The sequence below is a fragment of the Vicugna pacos genome, chromosome 30 (genome assembly GCF_048564905.1).
Source record: "Vicugna pacos chromosome 30, VicPac4, whole genome shotgun sequence".
NCBI classification, from domain to species: Eukaryota; Metazoa; Chordata; class Mammalia; order Artiodactyla; family Camelidae; genus Vicugna; species Vicugna pacos.
Window position 1 is genome coordinate 11,978,878 of NC_133016.1, and position 27,670 is coordinate 12,006,547.

At 40.7% G+C, this 27,670-nt stretch overlaps 1 protein-coding gene across 10 annotated transcripts in view; it reads left to right on the forward strand.

Moving 5' to 3' along the window:
• The first annotated feature begins 500 nt into the window (after positions 1-500).
• CCBE1 (collagen and calcium binding EGF domains 1) overlaps positions 501-27,670 on the forward strand; it is a 249,115-nt gene continuing 221,945 nt past the window's right edge. For 7 of the 10 annotated variants that reach the window (XM_072952102.1, XM_072952105.1, XM_072952099.1 and 4 more), the window contains exons 1-4: positions 501-806; positions 6,906-7,039; positions 23,294-23,504; positions 25,038-25,209. The gene's annotated coding sequence lies outside the window, so the exon portion shown is untranslated. Of the gene's footprint in view, positions 807-6,905; positions 7,040-10,210; positions 10,414-23,293; positions 23,505-25,037; positions 25,210-27,670 lie in introns of all 10 variants that reach the window. The other 3 variants (XM_072952103.1, XM_072952100.1, XM_006205737.4) reach the window with 3 other exon arrangements.

The following is a 27,670-nucleotide window of genomic DNA, read 5'->3' on the forward strand; positions in this document are numbered from 1 at the left end:
TGTTTGGCTCTGATACTGGAAAATGGGGCTTGAGAGGATGACCGTGTCCCAGGTCCCATGTGGGTCCCTGGGATATGCCCCATCAAGTGAAGGTGTTTGGCTTCACGCAGGAGAGAATTGCAGAGTGAAGGTAGATTTATTCAGAGAGATTCCTCCGCCTTGGATAGAGTGCGCGCTGTTTCTGAAGGCAAGAGCGAGTGGCCACAAGGTGCCGGCTTGTTAGTTTTTATGGGCTCAGTAACTTCATATGCTAACAAGTGGGAGGGTTGTTCCTACTCCATTGGGGCAAAGGATGGGGATTCCCAGGAGTTAGGCTGGTACCCACTTTTTGACCTTTATGGTCAGCTTCGGAGCTGTCATGGCGCCGGTGGGCGTGGCATTTAGTATGCTAATATAATCATTATAATAATGAGCGTATAATGAAGCTCAAGGTCTGCTGGGAGTCCGGTCTTACGCCATCTTGGCGCCCGTTGCTGCGTCATTCTTGTAGTGGGCGCGCCCTGCCCCCTCTCCTCCCGTCTCAGCTCGGCCGCCCGGGCTTGTAGCCACTATATGCCAATTGAAGATGTGGTTTCCAGACCAAAGTAAAAGACAGTATCAGAAATGAAACGCCTACGAGGCTAATGCCCAAAGCGAGAACCACCAGCAGGTAGCCTTCATTCCTGGAAATGCTTGAACCGCCTCTGCTAAGAGTCGGTCTTTGAGTTAAGGAGTTGCCTCTGAGACACCGCTGTAGAATACTGCAGATATGTCATCAACTGTGACTCAGCAATGAGGCTGATATTCCGGGAAAGAACACCAGACAGGTAAGTTCGGACAAGCGGAGGGAGAGAAAATGTGAGGTAAACTGGGTCCTGGAGGGGAGCAGTGGCTGTGATGGAACACAGAGAGGGGCAGACAGCCCCCTTCCCCCACCTCTCCCTCCCTCCACTCCCCCCTTTCCCACCGCCCCGATTCCAGCCACCCTCGGCCAGGAACCCTCGCTGGAGGGTAACCCTGGGGGGAGGCCCACTCCTTCACCTCATCCTTCGTCTCTCCTGGCCCCTCCACACGTGCATTAACCTCTACCTGTGGCTCCCTGGGGGTCAAGTGGCTGGAATTATTGCACTGACACGCCCCTTATCCAGAGGAGAGTGAACTAGTTCTAAGTTGATGGACCTTCTGTCTTTCTTCGATCTCGGTATTTCAAATACAGTGCCTACAGAAAGTGCTCAATAGAAATTTTTTTTTTCCCTTAGAGGCAGGATTTGAACCCAATCTGGCCTTTTTTTTTTTTTAATTTTATTGTTATTTTTTTTTTGGTGGGGGGAGGCAATTAGGTTTACTTATTTATTGTTAGATCAAGTACTGGGAATCGAACCAAGAACCTCATGCATGCTAAGCAAGCACTCTCCCCTAGAATTTTTTTTTTTTAAATAGAGTGGATGGATGCAGGCATGAGCTTCTACATGGAAAGATAGATAAATGAATAATAATAAAAAGTAAATTTCACTTTTAAATTATTGCAGAGAATTGTATTTGTTTTCTAATATGAACTTAGAACTTTGTTTCTAATATAAACTCCTAACTAAAAGAGCTAGTAAAGATCTACTTTCCTAGAATATTCAACTTGCTATAAATGTTGTTTTCTCCTGTGGATTGAGAAGATGAATTGTGCGGCAAAAGACTGGGAATTTTCTTTAAAAACTTTTTATTGACGTACAGTTGATCTACAATATTGTGTTAGCTTCTTCTGTATAGCGAAGTGATTCAGTTACACATTTTTTTTTCGTATTTCCATTATGGTTTATTACAAGCTATTGAATATAGTTCCTTGTGCTATACAGTAAATCCTTGTTGTTTCTCTCCTTTATATATAGTGGCTTGTATCTGCTAATTCTAAACTCCTAATTTATCCCTCCCCTACCCCCATCTCCTTTGGTAACTAAGTTTGTTTTCTGTGTTTGTGTTTTGCAGTAAGTTCATTTGTATCATATTTTAGATTCCACATGTAAGTGATATTGTTTGATATTCATCTTTCTCTTTCTGACTTACTTCACTTAGTATGATAATCTCTAGGTCTATCCATGTTGCTGCAAATGGCATTTTCACTCTTTTTTATGGCTGAGTAGTATTCTGTTGTATATATATACTACATTTTCTTTATCCATTCATCTGTTGATGGGCATTTAGGTTGCCTCCATGTCTTGGCTGTTGTAAATAGTGCTGCTAAGAACATTGGGGTGCATGTAGCTTTTCAAATTAGTTTTCCTGGGATATATGCCCAGGAAAGGGATTGCTGGATGGCAACTCTGTTCTTAGTTTTTTAAGGACATACTGTTTTCCATAGTGGCTGCACCAATATACATTCCCACCGACAGCGTAGGAGGATTTCCTTTTCTCCACACCCTCTCCAACATTTGTTATTTGCAGACTTTTGAATGATGGTCATTCTGACCGGTGTGAAGTGGTACCTCATTGTAGTTTTGATTTGCATTTCTCTAATAATTAGCAATGTTGAGCATCTTTTCATGTGTCTGTTGGCTATCTGTATGTCTTCTTCAGAGAAATTTTTGTTTAGATCTTCTGCCCATTTGTGGATTGGGTTATTTGGTTTTTCGTATGAGCCGTTCGTATATTCTGGAAATTAAGCCTTTGTCAGTTGCATTATTTGCAAGTATTTTCTCCCATTCTGTAGGTTGTCTTTTCATTTTATTATGGCTTCCTTTGCTATGCAAAAGCTTACAAGTTTAATTAGGTCCCATTTGTTTATTTTTGCTTTTATTTCTATTGCCTCAGCAGACTGCCCTAGGAGAATATTGTTGCAGTTTATATCAGAGACTGTTTTGCCTATGTTCTCTTCTGGGAGGTTTATGGTGTCTTGTTTTATGTTTAAGTCTTTAAGCCATTTTGAGTTCATTTTTTTTTCTTATGGTGTGAGGGTGTGTAGGAACTTCATTGATTTACATGCAATTGTCCAGCTTTCCCAATACCATTTGGTAGAGACTATTCGCCCATTGTATGTTCTTGCCTCCTTTGTCGAAGATTAATTCACCATAGGTGTGACGGTTTATCTCTGGGCTCTCGATTCTGTTCCATTGGTCTATATGTTTGTTTTTGCCAGTATCATGCCGTTTTGATTACTGTAGCTGTGAAGCATTGTTTGGGGTCTGGGAGGGCTACACCTCCAGCTTTGTTCTCTTTGCTCAGGATTGCTTTGGCGATTCTGGGTCTTTTATGGTTCCACATAAATTTTAAGATTACTTGTTCTGGTTCTGTGAAAAATGTCATGGGTAATTTGATAGGGATTGAAATAAATCTGTAGATTGCTTTGAGTGTTTTTTTTGTTTTGTTTTGTTTTTTAATCAGTGAAATAAGGGCTTTCTTTCATGACAACATTAAAAATAAATGTTATGGACTGACTTGTGCACTCTCCCCCACCCCCGCCATTCATATGCTGAAGTCCAAACCCCCAGTACTTCAGAACGTGCATTGTCAGAGGCAGAAAGGTAAAATGAGGTCATTTGAGTGGGCCCTCAGCCAACATGCCTGGTGGCCTTAGAAGAGACTAGGACACAGACACATGTGCAGGTGTCAGACCATGCGAGGACACAGCTAGAAAGCGGCCATCTGCAAGCCAAGGAAAGATGCCTCAGAAGAAAAGCGAGCCACCAGCAACTTGATCTTGGATTTCTAGTCTCTAGAACTATAAGTAAATAAATTTCTGCTTAAGCCACCAGGTATTTTGTTATGGCAGCCCGAGCAAACTATTGCAATAAACATTAACAGTCCCCAGGTTTCTACTGTTTTCATGATACAGGGCTTCTACTCCTTTGGGATTCACAGGGGCTGCTGACACCTCGGGTTTCTTGGGAGCCACCTACCGTTGAGGGCAGACTCCCCCAGAAGCCCACTTTTCCTCCCATATCCTTCTTAAAGAAGCGTCAAAGGGAGCCATCAACAAAAATATGCTTTCAAAACATTTTTTGTGGGTAACATCACCCATTTTCTTTTCTGTTTCCCGGCTGCTCACTTTATCCTGCTTGGTCTTTCTGTTTCATTGGTCTCTGAAAAGTCTTAGAACAAATATCTTCACAGAATTTGCCCAGATTTGCAATTCCCTGCTAGAAGTCAATTTTTGTTTATTTGGTTTGTTGCTATTCATAGTTCACTAAAAAATGACCAGAAACTGTTTCAAAGTTATCTGTGTGTGAAGGGGCTAAAATGACTTTTTTTTTTTAAATGGAGGTACTGGTGATTGAACCCAGGACCCTGTGCATACTCAGCACACTCTACCACTGAGGTATCCCATCCCCCCCAAAATGACTATTTTTAGGTGATGTTTTGAAGCATTTATTTTCTGGGATCTGTGGAAAGAAAGCCATTAACTGAAGGAAGGCAGATCAGGTCGGGAAAGGATGAAGAATTGTTCCCTCAGCTACTTGTGGGGCTCCCATTGGTGTCAAGAGCCAAAAGTCAGCTTCAGGTGAGGAGGAGTTGCTTGATGCAAGAATTGCTTGATACAAGAATTGCCTGATGCAAGATTTGCTGTCAGGTTACTGTTTACAGGTGGCGCTAGCCTGGGTAGCAGCACAAGCTGTTACTTTGCCTCCTGGAATCTCTTCTCAGGACCATTGTTAGCTGAAGACCAAGAGATGGCGCTGTGAGCCCACCTCCCGGCCGATAAAGGGCCACCGAGATGCACTGCCTGGGAGTTTTCAGATCTGCTTCCTCATGGCCTTAGTGGCTTCCTCAACCCCCAAATAAATGCCCGTTTCCAGAGTCTATAGGAATCTTTCCCTCCTCATCTTCAGGAGGGGCTCGGCCCCAGACACCCATGATATAGAGCTGCTGAGGGCAATGGGTAGCTCAGTGGTAGAGTGCATCCTTAGCATGCCCGAGGTCCTGGGTTCGATCCCCAGTCACTCCTTTAAGAAATAAAACCAAAACAAAACACCACCTTCCCGCAATGACTGAACCAGCCCTTTGAAGTTCCAGTTTTGTTGAAAAGGGAATCTTGCAAGGATTGGGAGTGCAAGGGAGGTGACTTCTGAAGGCTTTTTGGAAACTGACTGTCATAACAGAGAGCCTGGCATCAACAACAAAGTTGGATGGGGGCGAACGAGAGAAAAACAGATGAACCAAAGCAAAAAGCAAACAAAAGTAATTGGCGGCATAAATCATCTTGGAGCTCTTGGGATGGTATCAGCTTCTGCTTTCATGTGATGAAGCACATTTTTATCCTACTGCGTCTAGTTGTGCTGGGAAGTCCAGTCGCTTTGACCGTGGGATCAGCCCATTTCAAATTCTCCTGACAAAATCAGCCCCAATCTTTGTTACCGGTTTCTCCCCCATCCTGTCTTTTTTCTGACGTTTAACCTACATGTTAGGACCTTTCAAAAGAGAAAGAGAGAACTTTCTTGAGAAAAGTAGGAGGGAGCCGAGTAATGACAGAGGAATGGGGCTCACGTCAGACCTGAGAGGGTGCCAGCTCCTGATTAGGTACACGTGCACCTCAGACTTTGGGAATTCTGTGCTGAAGATGTTTACTCACACAAGAGACTTTCCCTCTCCCTCAAGCATATTTTAACTGTCATCCTCATTTGTTCTTTATCCTTTGACCCTGACCAATTAGTGTGTTTATCAAAATGAACAAACATTAGAAGGACAAAGCCATAGGAGAAAATGCATTCAATGATGCATTGATATAATTTAGAGCTTGAAGGGCCCTTAGCATGCCTTTGCCTGAAGGTGACAGAGAGCTAGTTAAAAACCGAGCTGGCCGGACCCAGCACCAGATCTGTAGAGTCAGAATTTCCAGAATTTCCATCTGTACATTAAATAAGTGCCCCAGGTGATTCTTATCACCAAGAAGCAGGCTCACAGATACAGAGAACAACCTAGGGGTTACCAGTGGGGAGAGGAAAGCGGGGAGGGGCAACATCGGGGTAGGGGAGTAAGAGGTACAAACTGCTATGTATAAAGTAAGCTACAAGGGTGTACTATACAACATGGGAAATAGAGCCAGCATTTTATAATAACTATAAATGGAGTCTGACCTTTAAAATTGTGACTCACTATTGAACACCTGTAACGTATATAATATTGTACATCAACTGTACTTTGATTAAAAAAAAAAGCTTAGGAAACCTAAAAAATTGCCAAGTCTAAGAATCATTAACTGCTAGTAAAGGGCCAGAGAGCAGATACTTGACAGTCGCTGTCACAACTACTCTGTCACAGTGAGAAAGTGCTCACGGGAAATACATAAATGAATGGGCATGACTGCATTTCAATAAAACCTTATTTACAGAAAAGGCCAAGGGCCAAAGTTTGCTGACCACGGAGCTAGTTCAGTTTCATTTGACAAGTGAAGATGTCGAGGACCGGAGGGGTGAGGTGACTGGCCAGAGCAGCAGTTAGTCAGTGGCCCAGCCAGGCCCAGGCCCCTGGACGCCTAGAGCAATGCTCCCTTTATCACCGTGTTTCCAACCTGGGTCCTTGGACTCTTCAATCAGTAGAAATTGATAAGAGGCCAGACAAATTCAGGCAAGGCTTTATTGGGGTTCGTGCTGCAGCACGAGGGAGTGAGAACAAGAAACAGGTGCCCTTCCTCACTCTCCTAGGAGGGCGGGCTGGTTCCTTATATGCGGTGAGGGTCGGGATGGATCGGTGGGTGGGGCTGGAGGGGTGGCTCAGATGGTCTGCTCCCTTCGAGTTGCTGTGTGCAGGGCTCATGCACAGTACCTGCTTTTGCCCTCAGCACCTCAAAAGTGGCAGTTGGTTTATGTCCTTTTTGTATCTTACTGTTTATAATTGGCCTGACTGCATATGTGTGCAGTTAATTTTAGTCCCTTACAGTTTGTCTTCTGTTGCTTGTCCCAGGTCCCAGCCTATCTCAACCTCACCTCTTGCTTCCCTCCCAGGTCAAATATAGATCCACTGTGGTTGATTCATGGCTTCGGAATAAACTTGCCGCCATGCCACTTGTGGTCAGAGATGGGGATGATGAGGGAATGTTTGCATCCTCTACAGAAGGTCTTGGCATTTCCTTTCTCTGGTAGGTGGGTTTAAAAAAAAAAAAAGATACAAAAATAAAGTATCAGCTGCCTAAGTTAAAGCCTAGGAATTTTCTGGGTCAACTAAAATTTTCAAAGCTCCAGTTGCTTAAAAACATGTTCTTTTAAATGTATTTGTGACAAGGCTTGAGTCACCTCAAGAGGATATCTAGTTCTCTAGATGTTCCCCCCTGGAAACGCCCAACCCCTTATTAATAACCTTCCCAGAAAGGACCGCCTTCATTACGAGGAACCACTTTCCCCTTTCCTGTTCCCATGGCAGCCGGGAGCATCTGGTTGCCATTTTCTTTGTACATCTGAAGAACCAACATTGAATTGCCACATTATTGTTCTTTTCCTGGCAAAGTGGCCGATTCCCTCAGCCCTTCCTCAGAAAACTTGCCCTCTCATCGTGAAGTCATTTTTATGGGTTTGGCGCCTTCTCCAAGTTGTCCACACTCTCTGAAACTGCTTGGCTTTCTACTGGGTTTGGTCTGCTGGTGAGTTTTGAGTTCTAAAGGAAGAACTTCTAGAAGAGTAGGTTGTGTTTTCCTCTACTGGCCTGCCAGAGCCTGCAGTTACTTAACGGGAGATCCTTTCTGGTGTGAACCACGTTCTGAGTTTATCTTGGGGAAAACCAGAGCCGGATCCTGTTTAGCTCTCGGAGGAGGGTCATCACTCTCACTCAACCATCAGATGCTCCTTCCCCTGCAGTGGGGCAAGGAATATTTATTTTTGTGTTTTGGGGCTTTCTATGGTCTTTTTTTTTTCCTTCCCCAGAAAAAAATTTGCCCAGAATATGGAAACAGTCAGATACTTTTGGAACTCTTGTTGAATTAATTACTTGTTGTGCTGGAATTTAGGAAATTTTTAGAAATGGAAAACAATGTAGCAATCACTTCTTGCAAAAAACAGAGGATTTGGCATTCAAATGATCCTGGTCTCTTGCCCCTTTCAACTTTCTTATATTCAGGGTACTTTCAGCAGCCTGCCATGGTTAGTGCGTTGTTTTTTTTTAACCCAACTTTTATTTAGAAAAATTTCAAATCAACAGAAAAGTTGAACACATATATACTCTTCATCTAGATTCACCAGTTGTTAACATTTGGACACATTGCTTTATTGCTCTGTCTTTCATACACACCTTCAATGACACACCAATAAATATACACACACATACACACACATACACACACACACACATACACACACACACGCCACTTTCTTATTCCAGCTGAAACATTTGAGAATAGGTTGCTGGCATCATAGCACTTCAGCTCTCAGTACTTCAGTCTGTCTCCTGAGAGTAAGGCAGTTGTCTACATAAATGTTAAATGAATGTCATTCCTAAGAAAATTAATATACTTTAATAGCATCATCTAACATACAATCCATATTTAGATTTCCCCAGCTGTCCCCAAAATGTCTTTCCATGGCTATTCTAGTTTCTGACCCAGGATTTGATCTCGGTACACGTTGTACTGTTGTCTTTAGCCTCTAGTGTTTCTTCCAATCAAGAACAGTCTTCTAGGAATGGACTTCTTCTTTTCTTTCATGACACTGACTTTTTTGAAGGATCTAGGCCAATTGCTCTTGGAGAGTGTCCCCTACTCTGAAACTGTCTGATAAACAATCAATTTTCTTATGGCTAGACTTGAGTTGAACATTTTTTCCAAGAATGCCACGTTGGTGACATTGTATCTCCGTCACATCAGGAGGCCCACAAGATTGATGCTAAATTTGATCACTTTCCTAAGGTGATGGTCACCAAATCTCTCCAAGGCAAGGATATATTTTCCGTTTGTGAAGAGTAAACAATATGTGAGTGGTACTTTGAGTCTGCATGAATCACATGTTCACAAATAATCTTACACTGGTGGATCTTATTGTCCATTGATGATCTTTGTGTGAACCCGTACAGGGGCTGCAAATGGGTTTTTTTTCTCATTTTCTCATCCCTTCCAGTTATTGGTTGGTATTCTGTTAAAGAGTAGCTTTCTCCCTTCCTCTCACCTCTCCCTCTCTCTCTCTCCCCCTCCAGTCAGTGCTCTTGCCTGAAAGAATTCACAAAGTCCCTCTGAATTGCACCCCTGCTTCTTTTATGACATAGACATGCAACAGGTGGCAATGAAGGTGTTCTACTGTGTTTCTCACAATAAAGTCACAGAGATTTGGATACTGCTTCAATCTGGATTCAGTATTTCCTCCTGTTGGACCAGGGCTTCCTTGTTGACACTTCAGGCAGGTCACAGAAATGTTCAAGGTGGTATTTGATGGAGGGAAAGGGCAACGACCGTGAACTTTATTGGGCCTTATAGGCCGACCACCAATTATACTACCTTCCTCTGATCTATTCAAGCTCTCCCTCACCTGGTGACTACTTCACACCTTTTACTCTCTCTCCAAACCTTCCAGCTACCTCAGCTATCTTCACTCTTAGCTAACAACCTTGCTTCCCGCTTCTTGAATCAGAAGGACGCAGTTAGAGGGGACTTCACATTTGCAGGGCACTATAGCTCCCTGCTACCACTGTCTGCTCCCATATACTCTGCTTTCCCTCCTGTTGGCTAGGTGAGTTATCTGTGCTCCTCCTCAAACACATCCCTCCACTGGACCTCATCCCTCCTCAGCCACCTGAACACATGGCTCCAAGACTGTCCTCCTCTTTGTCCTGCATCATCCAGTATACTGAGTCTCTACTCATACATCACCATCAGCGAGCAACTGTTACTGTTTCTCCCAGCTAAAGAAAACTCTCCTCAACACAATTTTCCTAGCCATCAATCACCCCATTAATTTGAGACAAAACTCCTCAAAACAGGGATCTATATGTGTCTCCACATTTTCTCTCTCTCTTTTTTTTTTTGGAGGGGGGAGGCAACTAGATTTATTTTCCCATTTATTTATTTAATGGAGGTACTAGGCTTGGAACCCAGGACCTCATGCCTACTAGGCACACACTCCATCACTGAGCTATATCCTCTGCGCTCCATGTTTTCTCTTCCCATTCTCTTTTAGATTCATTTAAATTTGGCTTTTCTGCCCTCATTCCTCTAATGAAACTGCTCTGGAAAAAGCACCAGTGACCTCACTTTGTTAAATCAAATAGTTTCAAGCCCCTCCCTTGACCTGTCAGCAGCATTCGACTCAGTGGATCCCTCCCTCTTCTCCAGTTTGCTTTCTTCACTCGGCTTTCAGGACACATCACACTCCCTCAACTAACCTTGGATGTGGAACCCCGACCCCCTGACTGTCTCCCCGGTCTCCCTGACCTGTTCTTACCCATCTCAATGGATATGACTTCATTCTTCAGTGCAAACATTTTGGGATCATCCATGACTCCCGTTTCCTCTCTCACAACACATCTGATCCAAAGGTAAGTCATGTCTGCTCTACCTTTAAAACATATCCAATAAATAACCAACAAGAATGCACTTTATAGCACACGGAACTGTACTCAATGTCTTATAATAACCTATAATGGAAAAGAATCTGTAAAAGAATATTTATACATATGTATAACTGAATTATTTTGCTGTACACCTGAAACTGATATGACATTGTTAATCAACTATAATTCAATTTAAAAACTAAAAAAAAAAAATTTGAAAATATGTGTTCAGAATCTAAGCACTTTTCAGGAATTCCAACTCTACACCTGGGGTAGGCCATCTTAGTCCTACCTGACCGCCTAACTGGTTTTCCGTGATCCCCCCCTTCCTTCTCCCATCTAGTCTAAGGATTTGCTACACCCTGAATCCAAATGTCCGCCACCTTCCCCGTTCCTGCCTTTCCCACTACCACCTTCATTTCTCCCTGACCTCTTTCAGCACCTCACTGATGTTTCTTGAGCATGTGCCATGCTCCCACCCTCAGGCCTTTGGCTGGCCTCTTTCATCTGCCTGAAATAGTTACCTTCTTTAAGCTCACTTCCTCCTCATCTTTCTCTGTTACCACCTTTTCCATGAGGCCTGTTCTGACTGTTCTATGTTAAATTGCCATCCTTGCATCCCACCTCCACTCCTGATCACTTTTACTCAGTTCTTCTTTATACGGTACAACATAATGTCCCCATGTTTTAGGTCAATGGTTTATTGTCTGTTTCTCCCATGAGAATGTAAGTCCTACAAGGCTAGGGCCCTCTTCAGTTTTATTCACTGTTGTATACCAGGCAGCTGGAACAGTAAACCCTCTACAAATATTTGAGTTGCATAAATGAATAAAATTAGCCCCCACCCTTTCATTTCTTATTAAGCAATTTTGATCACTTTTCTAGGGAAATTAGCCCCCACCCTTTCATTTCTTATTAAGCAATTTTGATCACTTTTCTAGGGAGAAGTGTTTAGAGAATAGATAAATTGGATGAAAACCAATCTCTTATAAAACAAGTTATACTTTAATCCAGGAAAGCAAGCTTCGATTTAATTTATATTTTAAAAAATGTTTGCACATGCACAGTTTTAAAAGTCAAGTAGTCACATTGCTTAAAATGAAAACCAGCACACCCCTTTCCCACCTTGATGTTTTAGTCTTTAAAAGCATTTTCACCTATTTTAGCTATTTTCCCAGTATTTATCCTCATATTTCTCATATATTTGTATATTTTTATATTACCGATTTATATTTAATATTTTAAAGATATTATCTAGGGGCTTTCTTATTTAGAAGATGAGTATTTATTGCTCTTAAACTGTTCCCTCTCTCAAACATTTCTTCTCTCTACCCACCTATTCTTACCACTATAAATATGTCATAGGTTTTGGTTAAATCAACATTCATATGCACAGATGAGCCACATAATACATTTCTTTGTACAGCTTTTTATTTTCCTTGGAGACAATAATTGCCTCTTTTTCTCCCATTTGCTTAGTTTCCTTTGCATCATTATTCTACCTCCAAACTCTGCCAGCAGAAGAAATTTCTTTTCAGTAATTTCAAACACATCTCTCAATTTCTTTCGGTTTTTTTGTATTTGAGACGTCCCTTCTGGAGCCCTTCATCCTACTACTCTCATCCAGGTTGGTTGCTCTCAAGGCTGGTTGTAAAGTTGTTATTCTAGGATCTGCCTTTACCATTGTCCTGAGTCTTCCTCCTGGGTTCATCCCATGTCATCCTGGATCCTTTGTTGTCTTCTCTGCTAATTTACTTACTCATTTTGATGAAATTCACACTCCAACAGCTTCCTGAGAAATAAATGGGAGGTAAATATGATGGGATCTTGCACATATGAAATGTATTTATTCTATCTTCATACTCAATGGACATTCCAACAGGGTATAAAATTCTTAGTTGGAAATCATTCTTTTTCATCATTTTGAAGGAATTTCTTCATTTTCTGTTAGCTTCCAGAGTTGTTTTGTGATTTGATGTAAGTTCAGTTCTCTGTCTTTTATGTGAGATGTACGTGTGTGTTTTCCTCTCTCTGAATGCTCTCAGTATCTTATTTTTGTACCCAGTGTTCTGAAATTCACAGTGATCTTGCTGTGTTTTGTTTTGTTTTACAGATTCATTGGCCAAGTCACTCGGGAGGTTCGTTCAATCTGTAAACTCATGTCTTACAGTCCTAGGGAATTTCCTGGCATTAGTTCATTGCATTTTCTTCTCCTACTGGAGCTGTTCTTGCTGGATCTCCTATGATTAAGATGTTGGACCCTTGGACCGATCTAAACATTCCATCTTCTATCTCATATTTTCCACTTCCTAAGCTTCATATTCCCTTTTTCTGGGAGATTTTCTCAGCCTCTCTCCCAGTACTTTTATTGGATTTTTATGTTTGCTACAATAGTTTTAATTTACAAGAGCATTTTATTGTTATTTCAGAAGTTCTTTTTCCATACTTCCTGTTCTTGTTCACAAATGCAACATCTTCTTTTTCATCTCTGTGCACTTTAATAATTAAAATCTTTCTTCTTGTTCCTTCATTGTCTTTCATCCTCTGAATTCCTTTATTTGCTTGGTCTGTTCCCTGTCTTTTCATATTAGATACTTTCCTTACATATCTAGTGTCCCTCACCTGTTCTTTCGTAATTAGCCACTGAGAGGATGACTGGAAACTCTGTGATGGGAGGAGCTTTTCAGCCTACAATTAATCTTTTTTAACCCTACAAATGATAAATTCCTGATGTATCTGTTTAGACATCTGAACTGCTGGGAATGGAGAGGGAGAATCAATACTATCCTTTTTTTTCCCTTCTGGGCTTGAAACCAATTGAGGCACATACATGGAGAACAGAATAAAAACTTTATTTCTGATAATGCTGATTGGAGAATGTGGCTTCAGATGTATCCCCTAGTTAGAGCAATTCATTCCTCTTCTAACTCACACAGGTAGGAATTTCAGGTCTTCTCTAAACAGACAAAACATGCCTGTAAATCTCACCACACACTTACCGTGTTTTCTTGGAAGAATGTCTGAAAGACCTGTATCCTGATGTTCTGTCTGTTTCTAGTGAGCCCTTATTGGGCTCAAAAACTTTTTTTGGTGAGCTAGTCCTTTCCTTAACCTCCTTGGAATACTAGGTCAAGCTGCCTCTGTAGTTTAAGGCAAGCTGTAGCTTTTCACAGCAAGGCTGATACAGTACCTTCCTGCACTTTTCAGAACAGAGCATCAATTTTCACATTTTATTTCAATCCATAAGGTCAACCCTTATACCTGTGCCTCAGTATACTGGCTAAAATACCAAGACATTGAGGTTTGAGGGTTCAGTAAACATCTCTACCCAAATTTGGAACCAAAGGAGAAAGAAGTCATAGGAGAAAAAACAAAGGAAGATCAAAATGTCAGTATATTACTGATTTAGCTGAAGAGCATGAGATCTGAGGCCTAATGTGTTTATTGACATCGTCTCCTAGGCAAATTAGTTAAATTTCTTCAACTTGCCACTAAAACAGAGGGTCAACGCACAGTGGTGAGCAGACTAGAATGTACTCTCTGTACATTGGAAGCCAGATCTAAGAGAAAACCCCTCAAAACAGAGCTGAGTTTGCTCAGTTCCTTTTCCCAACTTGAGCAATTAGCTCAGTCATTTCCCATTCGCAGTCCTTTTTCCATTTGGAGGAGAAGTTGATGGGGGAGAGAGAAGCCAGGAGTCTTCCTGCAGTACTTTCCCGTCTAGGGTGTGGTATGGAAACTCTCTTACCCGTGGGAGACATGAGCAGCAGAGAATAAATATTTGCCTCTAATACAGATGTGGATTTTCCCAAATGAATTTACATATGGAAACTATATAATTTAATATCCAAACTGGGACATGTCCAGAGAGTGATTGGGGTCCCTATTAGTAAATTCCTCCAGGACTGCGAGCATAAACTAGAACCATCGGGGGCAACCAGGGTGAAAGATCACCTCACTTTAAGTGAACAATGGGGATTCTCAGTGGATTTCTTCTGCCTGGCTTGTAACACTCTTTTATTTTCTCAAGTTTTCGCTAACAGATAGTCACTCTTCTATGGTCTTTCCCTGTATATTCCTTAGTCATCTCATAAGGAGGAGATAAAGAAAAATAAAGATATATTTCAGTCATTTCAAATATAATAGGCATTTAGAAATATGTTTGTTGAGTAAATAAGTATGTAAATAAATAAAAGAAACATAATTGACGAAACTCTTTTCTGTGGGGGAAGAAAGAAATTCTAATACTCACAGAGAAAATGTGACTCACTTATTTGTTCTAAATTTGTGTGGATCCTGGTCAAGTATCTCATAAAAAATTTTGTTCAACTATCCAGGAAGTCACCAAGAGCCTATTTCCGGACATTTAAAGAGAAACAATCTCTGGATGGTTATTGACCATTAATACACTTTACAGTTGGGGGAGATTTTTATTTTCATTTTTTATTTCCTGTTTCTTATCTTACGTTCTCAAAGCAAGGCCATTCCTTGGCCAGAATAGCATGTTTCAGAACGATCTGCCTCCTGCCATTTATCAAAACTTTGTCTTGATCCTTTTCAGTTAATCAAAACCAGGAGGTAAAATTTCAGAAAATGACAGAGCTATATTTTTCACATCAGGAGTAGTGACTGTGTGTGTGTGTGTGAGTGTGTGTGAGAGAGACCACAGGTGGTGGTGTGTCAAGACACAAAAGCATGGACTTTTAGTCAGTGACGTGAGAGTGAAGGACTTTTAAAGAAATGCCAATGTAGATACCAAGTTATGCTCTTGAAAATACATGATGCACTACACTTATGCCAGGATCCTTGATAACAATAACAAAGTTGATCAACTTCAACCCTCAGCAGTTGTTTTAGTATTGAACTTGTTTTGTTTTTCACTGACTATGAGGAGGTGAATTTAAGGTTTCCATTTGTGGTTTCCAAAAAGAAAGCAATTTGGCAGTGAAAGTTTCCCGCTAAGGGCAAATAAATCATGCTGTGACACATACCCCATTTCCTTCTTGTCAATAGTGATTATTATGTCAGCTAGGTACCTGATTTATCTGCATGAGGAGTTTCAGGACCAGCAGCTATGACCATGGCAACCACTGAAACTTACTGTTACATTCTTTTTGGCTTGGACTGTTTGGGGCACCGATGGTCATTTTTCCATGGGAAAATGGAGCACCATCTTCCTTCTGGAAAATCTTTGATGGGTATGTGGGACAGAGGGAGGATGACAGTAGCTGATTTTCACTGAATGGGTATTTTCTTCCAAGCACCATTATAAGCACTTTACACGCATTATTTCACTTATTTCTCATAACTCTGCTATTTTACAGAAGGAAAAACTGGGCTTAGAAAGCTTAAACATCTTTCCCAAGGTCTTACGGCTGGTAATTAGTAGTTGTGAGGTTCAAACTGGTTTGTTTGGGTTTAAAGACTGAGCTTCTAACCGCTTCTTCACATGGTCTTACCTCCCTACTTAGGAATTGTCGTCTGTATATCACTTTCTGTTTCTCACCCTATGTGGCATTAGTCATCAAGTCCTATTAATCCATTTGGTCTTAAATCCACCTGTGCATTCCTATTGCCAGTACACCTGCTTATCCCACGTTGGGATCGTCATATCACATCCTACAGGGTCTGCCGCCTCAATCCATTTTGTACATCGCAGTCACACTGATCTCCCTTCATCCCCATTGTAAACATCCATTCTGCCAATATGGGACAAGCATTCATTTTGTGCTTAGCTTGGTTCTGTGCAGACCCCCTCCTCAAGGGATCTAGTCAAGTTCATGGGGTCAGGCCAGTGTATTCACACAACCACAGGTCCCACTGCCTACCCCAGTAATTCTAAACCACTCAGTTTGACTTTCACAACCATCTGTCAAACAGCCCTTCCACCTCTCTGTATTTTGCATATACAGCTCCAATCCCACTAATCTGTTAACTGGGCCAAATTAGTGAGTTTCAAATTTGGCGAAAATCATCAGTTATTGAGGACCTTTTTTTCATTCATTCAACAAATATTTACCAAGTATCTAATTATTTTCAATTATTCGGTGCTATATGGTCCTAACAATTTATGAAACTTAATGAAATCAAAAGGAGTTGTATAGTTTAATGGTAAAATCAAGCCACTTTCATTGTCTGCCACCCTGATCTTGCTCTTTGGCTTTGTTTTGTGACTTGTCTCCTCAGTGGCAGGTCACTGGTCTCTCTACTCAACTTGAGAACCTTGCTTTTGACTGGTTACTCTCATGGTCTCCTTCTTCCTTTTTGTTACCCTATTGCTATTGGAATTTGTATATATTTGAGGATACTTTCAGCCTGCAGAAACAACACAAACTTATTCTTTATCAAACCTTAAGAAAATGTTTTACAGAAAATTTAAAATGAAAAAGAAAAAACCCCACAGGCATGTGCACACTAGGGCCATATCATTATTGAGGAATTCAAATTACAATGTAGGTTCCATCCCCACCCTGCTGTCTTCTCTCTCCTGTAGCTCTTTTGGCCTAAAATTTCTTGTTCTCTTGCCCTTCTCTTGGTCACAGATTTGTCAACATTTTTGCATTTTTCAAAAATTTTAATGAAATTTTTATAAATTCCTTTAGTAGAAGTAAATTAAGTCCAGTCAGTTTTTTTCTAGCACAACTGCTCTGTGGCCAACAAATCCAAAAGTCTATCAACGAACAAGAGAATTTATTACCAACAATATCTTCCACCATCGTGGATGTGAGTACTTGAGCTCTTGCCTGGTGATTTGCTGGAATGAGTGCAGGCCTGGGAAGGGGCTAGCAGTATCCACTAGCTTCAACAGTCTGCCAGAGGCTCCCTGCTTTGGAAGATTGTATGACTCTGTAAACAGTCCCCAATTTGAGTCTAAACCCTGTAGGTAAGAGCGGAGGTGGAAATGGAAGTCTGCTTAGAGCGCCATCTAGTGACAGTGAGGCTGCAAAGGTCAAAAGTATACATGAGAGTGGACTATGCAATTGGCATTTTGATACCACAGGTGATGACAAAATAAAGGATGGGCTATTGGTAGTGAACGAGAAGAAAGGTGGGAGCTGGGCAGCAGACTGGGGGCTGTGGGTGGGGAGGGGAGAGAGGCAGGAGGAGGAGGATCACTCTAGTCTTCGGTGGGAAGCAAGAGGAATAGAATAGGAACAATTTATTTTCTTTTAATAAATCCAGGATCCATCTATGATCCACAGCTTTTGGATTAATAAAAAATAATAAATAAAATAGAAAACAAGTATGCCTGCTATCAATTTGGGTCACATTAAACAGTCTGATTTATCTTTTTAGTTGAGAAGAAATAGAAGATGTATTGCATAACTGCATTTCAAATATTAAAAAGATGATGGGACCAAAAGGGAAAGGGAAGAGAGTTAAATTATGGGCTGGGGATTAGCAGACATACATTATTATATATAAAATAAATAAACAACAGGGACCTACTATATAGCACAGGGAAGTATATTCAATTTCTTATAATAACATATAATGGAAGAGAATCTGAAAAGAAAAAAATGTATGTATGTATATGTATAACTGAATCACTGCTGTACACCTGAAACTAACATTGTATTTTATTTTTTATTTAAATTAAATGTAATTAATCAATTATTTAAATTGAAGTACAGTTACAATGTGTCAATTTCTGATGTACAGCACAATGTCCCAGTCATGTATATACATACATATATTTGTTTTCATATTCTTTATCAATTGAAAGTTACTACAACATATTGAATATAGTTCCTTATGCTATACAGAAGAAACTTGTTTGGTTTTTTTTTTTAATCTATTTTTATATATAGTGGCTAACATTTGCAAATCTCAAGCTCCCAAATTTATTCCTTCCCACCCCCTTTCCCCTGTAACCATAAGATTGTTTACTATGTCTGCAAGTCTGTTTCTGTTTTGTAGATGAGTTCATTAGTGTCCTCTTTTTTTTAGATTCCACATATGAGCGATATCTCAGGATATTTTCCTTTTTCTTTCTGGCTTACTTCACTTAGAATGATGAGCTCTAGTTCCACCCATATTGCTGTAAATGGCATTATTTTATTATTTTTTATGGCTGAGTAGTATTCTATTGTATAAATATACCACAACTTCTTTATCCAGTCATCTGTTGATGGACATTTAGGTTGTTTCCATGTCTTGGCTATTGTATATAGCGCTGCTATGAACATTGGGGTGCATGTATCTTTTTGAATTAGAGTTCCCTCCAGATATATACCTAGGAGTGGGATTGCTGAATCATATGGTAAGTCTATTTTTAGTTTTTTAATGAATCTCCATACTACTTTCCATAATGGCCTGAAACTATCATTGTAAATCAACTACACTTCAATAAAAAAAAAGTTTTAAAACAGATAATGGGGCATACTATTTAGTAATCATATATGCTTGCAAAAGGAAAATGTGAATTGCACTTTCATTCCATATTGTGGTCAAAGGGCCAGAGGAAGGAGGCAGAAAGAAAACTGTTCACAAATAGGTAGAATAAGAGCTAAAGGAAGTTTTAACAGACAAAATATTCACAGAAAGATGGGACCACGGGAGTCAGACCTGTTGATCAAGGGGCAAAGTGGCACAGAGACAGCCCGCTCTTCTGCACACCCAATTGTTGAAAACACGTCTGCGAGAAGGGGGCTGCCATCCCCGGAAGTGTACACCTCACGTCGGCAGATTGAACTGCGGGCCACCATGACTGCAAACACATTTTCCTCTTTGAGAACAAAACGATGAAAGGCAAGAGCTTCAAATGAGCAAAAGCTTATCCAATTCTCAATCAGATGAACATGCTGTGGGTTCAGAGCCAACTAATCATTCGAGCTGACTTTTGTCAGTGCCTTTCATTGAACCAGCTGGAATGTTTTCTAAGTACTATCCTTTCAGCCCTTTGAAATGAGGGATTTGCCTCTTGTTGGGAAATATGCATCTCGTCATGAAGACGGAACACGATGTCTTTGGTTTCGTTATTCTCTAGAGAAGGAGGCTTTCTTGCACTATGTGCCAGGAGTTTACTAGAGGGGAGGGGGAAGCTGATTACAGCAAATTTCTTTCAGGCATCAGAGACTGGGAGACATTTATGTAGAGAGATGGATAGATTAGGAATATAAAACCTATAGACTTCGCTCCCACGGTACCAATAGTCATGGAACAAACTCTCAGAAGGAAATCAATCACTGCTCTTTTTTTTTCCCCTATGTCCAGGAATTCATGAAGACAGAATGAGCAAGAGCAAAGGACCAACATAAGAAGTGTGATAGATTCAAGGTTATTAGTAACCAAACGCTCAGATATAAAGGAATTGGGACTAGACTAGATATGAAACAGCACTCTACTTTTTTTTTCTCAGACTTACGCGTCTTTTTCTTTAACCATTGAAAGAAAGTAAAGATTGACATCTGTCTTTCACCACACACCTTATGTGGTAAAAAATCCCAGGCCAATCTGAGATTTTAATGGAAACGATAAAACCACATAAGAACCAATGAAAAATACAGCGAAGATAGTAAACAAAGAAAGAAAAACAAACAAAAATATAGAGGAATATTTATATAATCTTGAGGTGCAAATGGTGATTTGAAGACTAAAACTAAAAGCAAAGTTTATAAAGGAAAAAAGAGAGAGATTTGACTTTATTCAAGGGAATAAGTTTTTTTCATTCAGGATTCAAGTCCCATAAACAAAGGGAAACCAAAAGAATGTGTACAAAATTCTCAAGTTTCCTTTGGTTGCTTATAATTCACTCAAGCTGGTTCATGACAAAAGAAAAAGAATAGAAGATAAGGATATGGCAGGTATCTCACAGACTCCAAGGCTAAGAGTGTCGCCGGACCTCAGGAAAGCTGGAAACAGGGCACAGGCAGCCATTGGGAATGAAGAAATGAAAGGATACCTGTTATAACCATAAACACTGGTGATACTATTTGCTCTATATCTTTTACAAATTAATTTTTAAAAAAATAAGTAGATAAATAAGCAGAATAGTAAGTGCAAAAATGCTAATAAATCTTACAGTAACATTGAACCTTGCTTGCAAGCAAAGCAATGACAGTTAGAATTCAGAAATTCTATTTTAATAAAAGATTATTGTATAAAATGGGTGAATATTAAAAATATAAAGAATTATAATAAATAACTTTAAACTACATGGTTATACTAATTATTATAATAAATATACTCATCATGTAATAAAATATTATTAAAATACTATAACCACCAGGATCTCCAGAAGATGTGTAGAATCAGACATCTGTGTGTGCTTTACATATATGGCCTTTATTATATTAAGGTTCCTTCCTTCTATATCTATCGTTGACAGGCTCTATCATGAAATCGGTTGTTGTATTTAGTTAAATGCTTTTTCTGCATCTATTGAGATAATCACATGATTTTTATCCTTCATTCTGTTAAGTTAGTGTATCCCATTTATTGATTTGCATAAGCTGGACCATCTTTGTATCTCACAGATAAATCCCACTTGACCATGTTGTAAGATTCTTTCAATGTGCTGTTGCATTTGATCTGCTAGTATCTTGTTGAAGATTTTTGCATCTATGTTCATGAGGGCTTCTGGCCTGTGATTTTCTTTCCTTGTAGTGTCCTCGTCTGGCTTTGGTATCAGGGTGAAGTTGGTCTTGTAAAAGAAGTTTGGCGATATTTGTTTTCTTCCATTTTTTTGGAAGTGTTTGAAAAGGACTGGCGTTAATTCTTCCTTAAATGGTAGCGTTCACCAGTGAAGCTGTCTGGCCTTGGGCTTTTCGTTGTTGGGAGAGTTTTGGTTACTGATTTAATTTCCTTACTCGTTATTGGTCTGCTCAGATTTTCTATTTCTTCATGATTCAGTCTTGGTAGGTTGCATGTTTCTAGGAATTTGTTCCTTCTAGGTCATCCAATTTGTTGGCATATAATTATTTGCAGTAGCCTCATGATTCTTTGTATTTCTGTGGTAGCTGTTATAATATCTCCTCTTTCATTTATAATTCTCTGTATTTTCTTTTTAAATTTTACATTTATTTATTTAGTTTGTTTTTGTTTTGGGGTGAGGTAATCAGGTTTATTTATTTAAAGCCCTCAGGTCTTATGGAAAATTAGTATGGGTGAATAGAAATCAGCATTGTGAGAGAAATGCTAGCTACTTTTGTGTTTAGAAGGAAACAAAAATTCTTGCTACTAATATTTTACAGTTGTTTAATGTTTACAGTTCATTAAATTCTGTCTCAGTTTCTTCGTCTGTAAAATGGGGATAATAATAATTATGCCTCCTTCACATGATTATTAAGAGAACTAAATGAGTTAATATAACTTCCTGGGATGTAGTAGAGCCTATATAACTGTTTACTAAGTAAAGTAAATAGGTTAAGCTGTTACCCACCTAGGTTTTTGGACTCCTTGATCAATAGAAATTAATAAGAGGGAATTCAGGCAAGGCTTTACTGGGACTCGCGCTGCAGCATGAGGGAGTGAGAACAAGTAACAGGTTCCCTTGCTCACTCCCTGAGTAGGAGGTGAGCTGGTCCCTTAAATGGGGTGAGGGTAGGGGCAAGTCCAGGGATTGGGCCAGGGGGGTGGCTTAGGTGGTCTGCCCACTCCCTTGGTGGGGCTGTGTGCAGGGATCATGAACAGTACCCTGCTTCTGCTCCCAGCACCTCAGGAGTGGCAGTTGGTTTTTTGGTCTTTTTATATCTTCTCCATAATTTGCTCCAAATTTTTAGTCCCTTATAGTTTGTTTGTATTCTGTTGCTTGAGGAAACATTTGTCTAGGTATAAGCACTGCAGCCAAAGGTCCCAGGTCCCAGGTCCCAGCCTGTCTCAAAAGCATCATGCAATCTTTAAAAAAAACAGGTGAGTCAGATGGGGTAGATACTGTTATTCTCATTTTACAGATAGGGACAGTGGGACCTTGTTGTGACTTGTTCAAGGTCACAAGGACAGAGAGCAGCCTTGGCTCTTAGTCTAGAGCTTTTTCCACTTAGTAGTTGGCAACTTTTAATCCATGTGAAAATTAAAACTAATAAGCCATTTATATATTAAAGCTGTTTCTGAATAAAAGCAAGTGCATGTAGCCAGGGTGAAAACGATTTGCCAGAGGCTATCTCCAGTGCTGGTCTGCCCACTGGTTCTCTGGCCCTGCCAGTGTGTGGTCATACAGCAGTTGTCATTGTGTCCTTTTGCCCCTTTAAGAGTTTTTTGGTTGAATTTACAATAGTCATTTGAACTCAGTCTGGGTCAGCAATAAACATTTCCTGTCAAAGCCAGAAGGAAAGAAATCATTAAAATAACTTTGGCCACAATAATTTTTGTATGTCCCTCAATATCTCCTGGGTAATTGTCAATTTAGCATAAAGTGGACAGTACTGAGCTGGACCTGGTGGGGAGTTGGCTTCTTGCTGTTGAATTCTGCACATGATCTGCAACAGATGTTTCTTCTTAAGGTTTGTGGGAACCTTGCTGACCCTCCTCCACTCAATTTCTCTCTCCCCTAGCAACAAATGCCAGCAAGGTGGAGCTCAGGAGATTCTGAGCTTGATCTATGGGGTTACTGGAAGAGCCCAACTCAAGACTATTATCAGACTGAAGTAATAGTAAACTCTAGAACCAGATTCACTCCTTCACATACACAGAAGGCACCCTGCTATGCTTTGTAGCTGCTTTGAACCCTTTGGAAGTCATGGAAAGGAGGAGAGAAAAATTACACAATAAACAATGCTTTGAAATGGGATACCTCTGATGGTTTCCAGCCCAAGAGTGAGCTCAGTTGAAAACTGGCTTCCATGGGACTTCCCTGGGACTATCTTATTAGATAACACAGAGTTGCTCTGGAGAATTAACATGGTATTTTAAATTGATTTTGCAGGAAGAACACAATCCCACTGCAGAGTTTTCAGGACCTGAGGCCTGCAGTCAGTTGCACCCAAGAGAGTGGTGATTTGGTGATCTGAGTGTGACAAGGGTATTTGCTAGAGCACCAACCAGTCCTTTTCTGGAGAGAACACAAGTTTCTGATCTTATCATATTTTCTGATCTATTTACCAAGGAACCCCCTTCACCCCAGAGTCTATAAAATGGTAAGAACTCAAACTTCCTGAAGAACCATGCCATGTCATCTCAAAGAGAACAATGCAAGTCCCTTTGAAAGGGTTGGTAAAAAGATGGGCCAATTGTTTTTCATCTTGGCTGCCGTCAGAATAAAATGCAGTTCTAACTGAGCAGGAACTTAATTCCCAGGTCAGACTCCTCCCCCATATCCTCTGCTGTAGCTCCTCTCTGAAGTACCCAGATGAGACTATCTCATGCAGATTTCCTGAGTTTTTCAGATGCTAAACCCACCACCAAATGGAAGAAATTAACTACTTGATGATCATAAGCACGGAGACCCCAGACCTTCTGCCACCTAAGGGTTGATCACCATCAACCAGTCAGAATTGTGCACAGCTGATCACAGGCCCTGGGACACCCCTCCTTCAGCTGCCCTTTAGAAAGGCTCAGCTGAAACCCTTCAGGGAGTTTGGGGTTTGAGGGGCACGATCCACCCGTTCTCCTCACTCAGCCCTGCCGTAAACCTTTCTTTGCTCCAAACTCTGACATTTCACTTTGTTTGGCCTTACTGTGCATTGGGCACATGGACTTGCTTTCAGTAACACGATGGCTGAAGGTTGAAGCACAGGCAGTTTCAATTAGAAGGAAGACCTTCATCAGATCCAGAGCTCATCACCCCCCTCCAGGATGCTATCTTCCTCCCTTTAATTGAAACCTCTCATGTTTCAGTTTTGGTCCACTTGGTCCTTCACCAGCCTCTCCAATGATGAAAACACATGGTGTTTCACTCTTCATTGTGGCTTCAGATGCTTGGAGGAAAACTGCTTCCCCCACAACTCTTCCCCTCATTTCTTTATGAAAAGGATATTTTCTGATGAAAATAACACATGCTTATAGTAGAAAACTTGGAAAATGCACTAATATGTAAATTACATGTAACTTTACAAACATGTACTATACGCCATGGTATGTAAACATTCCCCCCACTTCTCTTGTCAATATGGGTTTCCTAAGCATTAGTCATGTTGAGGATCCCAAGGGCAGGGAAAGAGGTGGTCCTGAGGCCACAGTGGATCATCAGAATCCATTTCACATGCACCCCTCAACACACACCCACACCCTACAAGTAATATCAGCTTCCTGCCAATAGAACTGGCCCTCCCCTAGGCCACATGCCCCTAAAGTAGCCCACACGTGGCTTAGACTCAGGCAGGTCACAGGTGTAGTGAGTACAGGTGGGTGACTACATGATGCTTTAAGAAACCTGAAGGACCTTCTGCCCTCAGATCATTTCCCCATAATTCTGCAATTTCTTTACTTTTATACAATTTGATATTCTGGCAAAGGAGATCAGGCCCTTTAAATTAGTCAGAAAGTGCCTTTCAAGCACCGAGACGGTATTTGGAAATCTATGTGACAGTTTCTAATGTCTGTTTCTATATCCCCTGCTTTGTAATTTATTCGTACAATTACTTTATGGCAGCAGAGAAGTTGCCCATTTTCTCGATATCAGTTTCCTAATCATTTCCACCTGTGCATTGTGTTTACCCATTCCTGTGCAGGTACTGCTCCAAAGGTTATTTTCCTAAACCATAAATTCTGCCTGAACTTACCAAAGAATGAACACAAACTGATGATTACTAAAGCATGGAGGAATCTGCATCTGAATTCAATACTGCCAGCATGAAAAAGGGCTACATGTTAAAGGCATTTCTAAAACAACAGTCACATAAGGTATTTTCCAGTCTTAATATGTGTGTTCTTATGCATGATAAACATATCTAATACAGTCTTCCTACTGCTCATTTTGAATTTTTGGATCTAGGACTGTTTCTTTAGCACAAAAAGCCCATTCCAAGAAAAACGGTATTCTAAGTACAGGCATTCAATGCGTTAAAATAATGCACAGTCTTACGCAGCTTGTATGACTAATACATGTATAATTGACACTGAACCCTGTAGTACTGATGCTAAATAGCAAGTAATATTCAGATTCAGCATGGATAACACTCTCTTTAGTCAGAAAAGTAAAAGAAAGGAAGGACAAAACATCTGTTGACACTGGCTTTGGAATCTGAATTTTAGGAAGACTTATTTATTTAATACTACTTAGAATGATGCTCTCAAGTTTGTGGAGAATTTGCTTCTCACTTAAGTCCTTTCAAATTAGAAAACATCTATTTTTATTTATTTATTTTCAATTATCTAGTTTTTCTTCCAGTTCTATTGAGATATAATTGACACACAGCACTATATAAGATTAAGGTGTGCAGCACAATGATCTGATTACATGCATCATGAAATGATGACCACAGTAAGTTTAGCGAATATACATCATCTCATATGGATACAAAAATGAAAGAAAAAATGTTTTTCCTTGTGATGAGAACTCAGGATTTACACTCTTAACCACTTTCATGTATAATACAGAAGTGTTAATTATATTAATCTTCTTGTATACTACATCCAGTACTTACTTATTTTACAACTGAGAGTCTGTACCTTTTGACCACTTTCATCCAATTCCTCCTGCCCCCGCCTGCACCTCTGGAAATCACAAATCTGATCTCTTTTTCTGTGAGTTTGTTTGTTTTTGAAGTATAATTGCCCTACAACACTATGTTAGTTCCTGGTGCACAACATAGCAATTTGATTTTTCTAATACATTACAAAATGACCACCAGTGTAAGTCTAGTTACCGTCTGTCACCACACGAAGATGTTACATTATTATTGACCATATTCCACACACCGTACATTTCATACCCATGACTCACTTATTTTGTAACTGGAAGTTTGTGTCTCTAAATTCCCCTCACCTACTTTAAAAATTCTATGATAAGCCTAGTACAACAATTCTGAAAATTTCTGAGAAGATATTCAGTATCAGAGAACAGTACCATTCTTCACGGTTTTGGAGACAGAGAAAAAAACCGAAAATAAATCTATGTCAAAACATACACATTGCCATTACATGTTGGCATTTTGGCAGTGGAGCAGTTTAGAGTTGAAGCTGCTCCTCTATCTTGAAGTCAGCCACAGGAGTAGTTTTGAGTTTTGGGTGCCTGCTACTATATTTGACCAGAAGAACATCAAAGGTAAGAGGGAATCCCAGCCCTCAATGAACGTACCATCTCACAGGGGAAGCAAACATGAACAGGTATGGGAGTGTCAGAGGTACGCAGCAATGGGACACGTCTGCAAGGTTAACACGCAGGAGGGAGGGACCAATTCCACCCCAGAGTTGGGAGGGAGGATGGAGAGGAGGAGTCCGGGAAATGCACAAGAGAAAATGCCAGAACCAGTTTCTGCTGCCCGCTTGACTTGTGGGCAGGAAAGGCATCGTGGGTGATGTAAACATTCACCTGCCCGGGGCATCCGGGACAATGCCAGTGGAGACTCAGTGACGTAGTTTCTCCATCCTTCAGCCACTCACAGAACAAGTGCAGCTGAGAAAAGGGAGCATTAACTGATCGGACTCCGATCCTGGCTGCTAAGGCTGCGAAGGAGGGGGGACGAGGCACTGGGGCGAGTCATTTTGTCCATGGCCTGGCGCACCCAGACCCTCAAGACTTTCGCTTGCTTAGGTTGCCTGAAGCCCAGCACCAGGTACTGGCGTGAGAGGCTTCGTGACTTCCACTGGAGAGCAGTAAACACGCATTTATGAATGATCTCACACTTCTCCCTCCAGTGGGTTCGGCTGCCTTTTGATCCCCAAGTGGAAACATGTGAGGACTGTTTGTTTTTGGAGATGCCAGTGATGGCGCTGAAAAGTCTTTGTAGTGCCTGGATTTTCTGCCTTGTTCGGAAGATGCCGGAGACAGCTGTGTTCCTTCTCTCCCAAGTTGCGTGGTGTTCCTTAAAACGGGTGTTTTCATCATGGTTAGAGGGAGTTGAGGCAGATCTTTCACGACTGTATTTCAGGCAGATTTATACATCACCTTTGAAGGCGGCACTGGAATCGAACTGCCCCAGTATCACTCTTCCCAGAAGAAATTATCTGGCAAGTTTCCAGTAGTCAGCTTTAAAACCAAACCTTTAAGACTACAACCCCGTTTTCTCCAGGGTCTGGTTTTGTTCAAGCTAAGGAGAGGAGTGCAGATGGAGAAAAAGAGAGCTAGACTTTGGCAGTGATTTTGTTTACATTGTGTGTCCCGCGCTTAACACGAAGCTTGCGCAGAGTAGGCACTCAGTAA